The sequence below is a fragment of the Sinocyclocheilus rhinocerous genome, unplaced genomic scaffold, assembly GCF_001515625.1.
Source record: "Sinocyclocheilus rhinocerous isolate Xijiao unplaced genomic scaffold, SAMN03320098_v1.1 scaffold1874, whole genome shotgun sequence".
In the NCBI taxonomy this organism is placed as follows: Eukaryota; Metazoa; Chordata; class Actinopteri; order Cypriniformes; family Cyprinidae; genus Sinocyclocheilus; species Sinocyclocheilus rhinocerous.
The window spans coordinates 1686184-1694923 of NW_015626862.1; positions in this window are offsets into that span (position 1 = coordinate 1686184).

The window sequence follows — 8740 nt, forward strand, 5'->3', positions numbered from 1 at the left end:
TGACCGAAAATGCTTGCAGATTCCCCACCCTCTTGATGGCAGTCAGGAACACTGTCTTAAGGGACAGGATCTTAAGCTCAACTGACTCAAGGGGCTCAAAGGGAGCCCTCTGTAGTCCAGCCATGACCACAGAGAGGGGATGAAGCGAGGTCTTGGAGGGTTTTCCTTCTAGTGCCTCTCAGGAATCTGATGATTAGGTTGTGCTTTCCCAAGGACTTACCATCCACTGTATCAGGATGTGTTGCATTTGCAGCAAAATACACTTTCAAAGTGGAGGGGGACAACTTCTGCTCCAACTTTTCCTGCAGGAAGGAAAGCACTATCCCAATCAGGGATTCCAAGGGTCGTCCTGGCGAGAAGAACACCAATCAATGAACAGACTCCACTTCAAAGCATAAGCCTGCCTCGTAGAGGGGGCTCTAACTTGAGTGATAGTGTCTATCACAGCCTGTGATATACCCCTTAAGTATGCTGCATCCCGTCGCATTAGGTTTGAAAACCAGGTCTGGGTGGACAAGTAGGGCACAACCAACAAGACCTGCTCCTCGTCCTCACTGATCTTGCACAGGGTCTGTGAGAGGAGGCTCACTGGGAGAAATGCATATATCAGCAGACCCCGGGGCCAGCAATGCACCAGTGCATCCATGCTGAGGGGGGCCTCGGTAGGCAAACCGAAGAAACAGACTGTGTCAAGCCAGAATAGAGACATGAAAGTACGCGTCCGTCAGGTCGACTGCTGCAAACCAATCCTGGGACTGAATGCAAAAGAGAATGCATTTCTGCATTGCCTGTCTCAGGGATGCTTCGACGTCTTCTTAGAAGACTTAGTGGCACCTTGAGAAGCAGGCTGTGCCGCCTTCCTGTGGGATGCTCGATGCGACGGCTGAGGTGTCGAAGAATCCTTAGATTCAGGCTGGGCAGAGCAGGTGTTGATCCCACAGGGGGCGCCCTCGGTGACGGGCAGACAAAGAGCCGGGCCTCAACAGCTTGGTGGTAACAAAATCACGCAGAGGCAAGATGTGTTTGATGGCTACTGTCTGCTTCTGGACTGCCAGAACTGATGGGCAAAGTCCTCGACAGTGTCGCCAAAGAGACCGGCCTGGGAGATGGGAGCATTGAGAAAATGGACTTTGTTGGCATCCTGCATCTCAGCCAGGTTCAGCCAGAGATGGCATTCCTGGGCTACCAAGGTAGACATCACCTGACCCAGGGCCTGCGCCATGACCTTCATTGCTCAGAGAGAAAAATCGGTCACCATGTGCAGTTCCTGCATTACCGCTGAGTCAGAACTACCCTTGTGCAGTTTTTTAGTGCCTTGGCCTGATGTACTTGTACATTTTGTCTTCCTCAGGAGCTCCGAACAAGATGCTGGGCTCGTAACGGGACGAGCCAGTACCATCATCTGGAAGCTCTACAGCACTATGTTGCTTTGAGGAGTGACAAGCCCGTGGGGGCTGGCCCGAAGGAGCGATTGTGATCCTTAGATCACACTTGTTGCTAACCGACGCCGCCCTCTGCTCACTCTGAGCAGAAGAACTAGCAGGCGTAGCACCCGAGGAGAGCCTCATTATAAATGAGTGCCGCGATCTCAGCGTAGCCATGCACATATGCTCGCAGTGTGGGCATGAACCATGCATGAAAGCTGTCTCAGTATGTTTATGGCCCAGACAAGTGAGACTGTGATCATGGCCATCATAGGAGGCAAGGAAACTACTGCACCTAGAGACACACGGTTGCAAAGACATCTTGAAAAAGACACCTGATCAACCATGCTTGCTCTTTTAGAGAAACTGCTCTTTTAGCTGGAGTGCCCAGGGGATGGATCGCTGCACTTATCTGTGCAATCTGAGGTTAACACACCGCTGAATGTGCCTTAAGAACACAGCAGAGAGTTCCACTTTGAAGAATCTTTTATCACGAGGTAATTGTAGCTTATATGAAGCGTTCAGCTCCGAAGCAAAATCTGAATGAGTGGATGCATGCAGCCATCTTATATACCCGTATGTAACAGGAGTGGCTTGGCATGCAAATTCCACACGCCAATTCTCATTGGCCTTTTTTCATACTACTCAGAGGTGATTGGTCTCCCAAGCGAGACCCCAAGTTCGACGTTACGTCGACATTGACGTTATGGGGGGGCCATAACGTCAATGTCGACGTAACGTCGAACGTGACTGACTGTCTGAAAGGGGACAGATATTTGTCCCTGTGGCATCAATCAAACGGTCTGCACATATCCATGAGAATAGAATAGAATAGAATGGAATAGAATGGAATGGAATAGAATATGATAGAATAGAATAGAATAGAATAGAATTCTATCAAATTTCAGAGTAACGTTTTACAATAAGGTCTTATTTGTTATTTTTGCTATTAAAACTGTATTACCAAATGTTGAAATAAGGAATAGTTCAACAAAAAAATTAAATTTGCTGCACGTTTACTCACTCTCAGGCCATCCAAGATGTAGATAAGTTTGTTTTTTCTTCAGATTTGGATATTTGGAGAAATTAAGCATTACATCACTTGAAACAAACAGCTACAAGACTTTCTCACTGGATAAAACAATATTATGGATAGAGGACTTTTATTTTGGATTACTTGTAGATTATTGTGATGTTTTTATGAATGAATGAATGCATGAGGTATTTATATTGTGCTTTTATTGTGTATTGCTGTACACCCAAAGTGCTTTACAATCATTTGAGGGGGTCTCTACTCAACCACCACCAGTGTGCTGCATCCACTTGGATGATGTGACGGCAGCCACAGCACAACGGTGTCAGTGCGCTCACCACACACCAGCTACAGCTATCAGCTGTTTGGAGTCTCATTCACTGCAGGGGATCCATTGGTGAGCAAGTAATATAATGATAAATTTCTCCAAATCTGTTCAGATGAAGAGACTCCTATACATCTTGGATGTAGTAATGTCTTGATGAGTAAATTTTCATTTTTCATTTTCAGTATTATTTTTGTGGTGAGCTATTCTATTCTATTCTATTCTATTCTATTCTATTCTATTCTGTTGATTCTAAATATAATTAATATATTAAGATTCCATTAATACATATAATAAAAAAGAATAGATCAAATGTAAACTTTGCAAGAATAGAACAACTCATATTTAAATCAGTTCACTTTTAATAAGACAGTATTTTGTGTGTATTCACTTATGTCATGATATTATCAGCAATTGTGGACTATACAAGCTCTTTCAATAGGAAGTTGCAGTAAAACAGTTTTACAGTACAAATTGAGTGTCTTCTCATGGGCTCCAAAGTGTCTATGGTTTCTAAGAGGAATGTCTACAAAAAAAGAAAAAGAAATAACCCCTCAAACAGCATAACTCTTATTTAAAGGGCAAATCTCTTAGAATCACGAGGAAATGTATGTGTGCCAGTCCCAGTCCAGTTTACTTGAGTATCTAACATATTTAGACTATAAATCTTTGCGAAAGCCTTTGCATCTTTGTCTGGTGATGGATTGTGAAAGCTTTAGATTGCACATTTTTTAATCAAGTGTCTCTCAAGCTGTTGTGTTTTCTTTCAAACAGAAATGTCCTCACTCTTTGCTGACCAGTAATTTACAACCACATAAATAATGCTTGTAATGTTTAATCAAGCACAAAATAACTGCATTTAAAAAAGGCAAACTCATCCCATATATTTTGTGAGGATCCACTATTATAGCTGATTAACACATAGGCATGTTCTGGCAGATGTAACTACAGAGAGGCTGTTGTCGGGGGTGTTTAGATTGAGTCATTAGTCATTTTCTTGACATCATAGTGTATCATATGCTATTATCCTGTATTGCATAATTGCATGTTAGTATAGAAGCCAAACCAGGTAGACATTACGATAACAGCTTTAATTGGTTGTCTGGTGCCCCTGACTGCCCTGATTACCTCTGACTAACAGATGTGAGTTTAGAGGAGTGAGGTAAGCCATGTCAAGGGAACAGCTGTATTAAATGTGAATCATTTTCACTTAAAATACAAAAATGAACATAAATGAGTTATGCCAAAACTATCCCAATCTAACATGTAATTAGGCTGCACATTGCATTTTCTTAAATATGTTCCCTACCAGCCAGGATATGTTTTAAAATTTAGAAATGCAGCTAACAGTACATCACATTGGTTTTTACAATTATAAAAAACATGTTATGCAACCTCATGTTTCCTGATTCTTAGAAAACAAATTTAGAATAAAACATTTGCAAATAAGTTGTATTGGACTCATGGAACAAACTAAGGCGCTATTTTCCCACATTCTCACCAACAAGGTTAAAGAAATATGAAATGTTGATCCCTGCTTGCAATTCCTCCAACTGTGTGTGTCAATACATAATTCTGTGGGAAAAATCCTTGATTATTTTCTTTGAAAGTTGGGACTCTCTTCATCTGCTTATTATTATTTTATTATTTTTATTTTTTTTGGTACTTCAAAGTCATTTGGATCCAGTTTCAAGTCTTTTTAACAACACCCTTGTAATAGTATCACCTGTATTTAGATGAAAAGCTTACTATCACTGTTAGTTAACCCACTGACATTTTACCTAGATGCAACTTTGACACACTTTACTCCATTTTGGGAGGACAAAATTAATATGCAAGAAAAATGTGATATAATTTTTTTTTCTTAAAATGCAGTATATACAGTATACACATATTCATTCATTCTTTTATAAGAAGCATGAACACAACCAATATTTATGTATAGCTGGATTTGTTTTAGTAATTGTTTTAGCCACTGTTTGCTTGCACATAAGCATTATATTGTGTTTAAATATTAGTTTTGAAACCCATTTCCTTTCACACAAATAGCTAGTGCAGACAAGAATAACATGTAAGACAACCATTTTTAACTACCATCCGGTTTGTAAATGGTTTATAGTTTTCCACCAGTTCAACTTTCAGCCATTTGCAGCTTTCTTTCCAGTTGATATTAATTTTACATTTCACACTTTATGGCCATTTTACACAGACTAATTCTCCAACAGCTGCACCATTAACTGTTCAATCACTCATGCCGTTCGGTGCAATAAAAAGAGCTGTGAGGCGAGACGCGCCATGGGCTTGCGGTGAGGGTGACACACGGGAAGACCCGCTGTGGGCTGACGGAGTGGCATTCAACTCTCCCAGGCTTGTTTCTGGCTGGCCGCATTTCCAAAGCCCAGCTCTCCCAGCAGGTGATATGGGTAGCTACTGTTTATTAAGCTGTTTTGTGGGCAGTAAAATGCAAGAAGTGGCCTATTAGGCCTTGACTATGTCTGACAGACTGTGGCCAAGCAGTTCACTAATTACTGCTTATAAACACTTTAATTTCATTACTTATCGCTGAGCCCAGCAAAAAGGAAAGACATTATTTGTTCAAATCGACCAATACCAGTCATGTAAATCACAGTTTACTCTCCTTCCATTTGTCCAATTAGGCACTCCTGGCTTGTGCTCAAATGACGACCTCAGATGCACGTTTGCCTACTAACCTGTGTTAACTTGCTAAAACAAATTAAAGTCTGACCCATTCTTTCATAAAGATGTCTTTCCCATGATATGATGACATGAGACATCATCTATTATTTTTTTAGTAAATGCATGGGAACAGCCAGCTGACATGCTAATACCATGTGTATGCCTTTAGACCCATTTAAATGTGTTTTCGTCAAAACATGGAACACCCACAAAGTCAAATATCATATAATTTAGGAATTATAACTCATTTTATTCTGTCTGGGTTTAAGTGATTTTACTTAATTGTTTATGATTATAGCACAATAGCACATTACTATTAATCAGAGGCAAATGTTGTGGTTGTTTGAGGGTTAGACGTCAGCAAATCTCCAGAACCCACACGGTTTCATATGGCATATTTTATTCTAAAAATTACTGTAGAAGTGTGAGGAACTTAATCTCCTCTGTGCCAGACCGATCTGGGTTGACTGAAACCAGATCATGCTTCAAACTGGTTTTCTTTCATTTTCGTATTTATTGGGTTGTGGTTCAAACCATAACCGCACTTTTTGTTTGACTGACAAAGTCATATCAACCACATTTTTAGATGTAGAAGGGAATAAATTAGATTAATCATAATTATTTTGTTCAAATTGACAGTCATTCGTCGTATAGGATATCACATTTAATATTTTTCTCACACAGTGTAACTGGGTCTTCATACATTAAGTTATATTGTTTCCACAATATTTTAGGAAATTGTATGTAACAGCATAATATTAATAGCTATTGAAATCCTCTGCAGTCATACACAAGATGGCACCTTTGTATAAAACACAGGTACGAGAAACGTGAATGTAGTGCTGGTTTACATTTTCGGACTGATATACAGCGTTGCCATGGATGACAGCGAATGTTACGAAATCGCTGAATGCACCGTTTGACCAATCAGAGTCAAGTATTAGTATAAGCGTAATAAGAACACGCGAAAAATCTTTGCTGAACGCAACTTCAAAACACAACATAAAGTGAGTTTCTTGATAGTACAATAAGAATAATTTGCATAGAAAGATGCGTATTTGCACTTAAAAGTACGACAATAACGTAAATGACTTAAAATACCTACGTAACAGCCCTGTTTCAGCTTATTTAGTGTCTGGTTAAACTACACTGTTAGTGGTTAGTGCTGCAGATTTTTGCCAATTTCACATGCCTTAAACCATAGAACAACTGTAGTGAATTCACCCCATAATATGGTCATATGGTGACAAAGAAAAGACAAACTCATGTCCAGATTTCCAAATACAAGAATGTCAAATAAAAACATATTAAACCTTGAAGAGATCCACACAAAGGTTTTTACAGACAGGAAGGAAGGACATAACGTTGGAAGTAATAGAAGAGCCAAATTAAACACTTGTCTGGTGCTGTTGGATTTTGCTATGGTTACCACTTGGTAACGGTTCCAATGGCTTTGGGACCATATCCACAAAAAATGAGAGCTTTATAAGCAAAAGAGAAACTGTACACAGTACGTTCAGACTCAACTCAGATGATAAGCTTGTTTCTTTGTGGGAATCTGTTTATACAGCTCCGAAGACCAACATCTCAATGGAGGTTCTTCATTATTAAATACATTCTCCCAGGTTAACTCATTGCTTCAAATGATCATGACTCAAACACAACACTTCAGGCATCGGCATTTAAATGATGTCAGCTTCATCTGAGTATCGAGCGGACTTCATTGCTTCTGGGTTGCCTGTCTAATAGCCTCTTTAGCAGAAATAATTGTAATATAAATAGGCTGCGCTGATGCAATACATACTTTTGCATTTAAAGGTGTTTCTTTTAAAGCCTTCATAAAAGCATTCAGAGCTTGGCACTCCGTTTAATTGTGTGTCAAACTCTTTGTTGCCAGTATTACAGAGCCAGACTCAAGAGACGTGCAAAGCAGAATTGGGTTGCATAGGAACTGAATTCCTCCCACGGACTCATGTGGTGAAAATTTGAAAAAGCGTTTAGTTGTGTGGGTTGGAGAGTGTGTCTTTTTGATGTTTTTTCTCTTTGTCTTGTGTTTTGCAGTATTTAAAATGGGAACATTGTGTCTATGCTAACGATAGACACAGTTCAATTGTCTGATATAACCATTTTATTTAATTTTTTTCTCCAAATGTACAAGTTCACCGCGAGAACAGTGACTCAAGTTGAGCTTGTATGGTTTCATTAATGGAGGTTTATCAATATTGCTCTCATTTGGGCACATATGAGATTTTAGACATTCACTATGAGCTATGAACCTTGTGGACAAATGAGGGGGGCAACTGAGGGCAGCGCTGCACTGAAGGCATTTTCTTTCAACTGTTTGAGCCCATTACCCTGTCCTCAACACAACCCTGTGCAAGCATTTGCATCAAGCCTTAATCCACTGTGTGCCACACCAGAAGCTAAGAGTGCTTCAAATAGCATCTCTTTATACTATTTAAGGTGGGAAAAATTGTGGAATGATCTGTTCTGGCTTGGATCTTTTGCTTAGCATTCATCCTAAACATTTTCATGAGCTTTCTGTCGGTTAGTAGCTCTTAAACGTTGCGGGAATTGCAGATTAAAAACAAAAGCAGGGATATCAAAGTCCGCTCCGCTTAGCTCGATGTTGTGCCATGTCCAAGCTCCTACTAAGAGCAGCCCGTTCCGCTGTGAGCTGATTGCTAATTAGCACCCTGTTCATTTTGTTTGTTGTTTTTGCTTGGCATGGTTAACTGTGAGTTCTTTCTGCTTTGACTATGCAGAAACCTTTCCAAAATTCTATTGTTTGGTAGCACCTAAATGTTTGCCTGCTAACAACTGCAGTCTGTATAACATTTTTGCATCCTTCTCATCCTTCTCATTTGATGTAGTATTAAGGGATTTTGCACTTGGGGCTTCCAGGAACTGATAAGTTTAACAACCTGAGGCACCTTTTTTTGTTGGCTTGGACAAAACCAGTCCAGACTCTATATTGTGATGTAATTCCAGCCATACCTGACTTTCTTTTTCATTTCCTCAGTGATGCATATCTTTTTATCAATCTCTTTTTCTTATTCCCTGTCTTTAATGTAGAAGCCCCTCATTTTTTTTCTGTACAAGTTGACATTTGGCCCAAATTTTTCAATCATGTAAAAAAAAAAAAAAAAAAAAAAAAAAAAACCCTTTTTTTTTTAATCTTTCAAAAACTTTTGACTGGTAGTATAGGCTGATTATTCTTATAGATTGAAACAAATGTGCTTCAGCCAGAAAAAAGGGTAT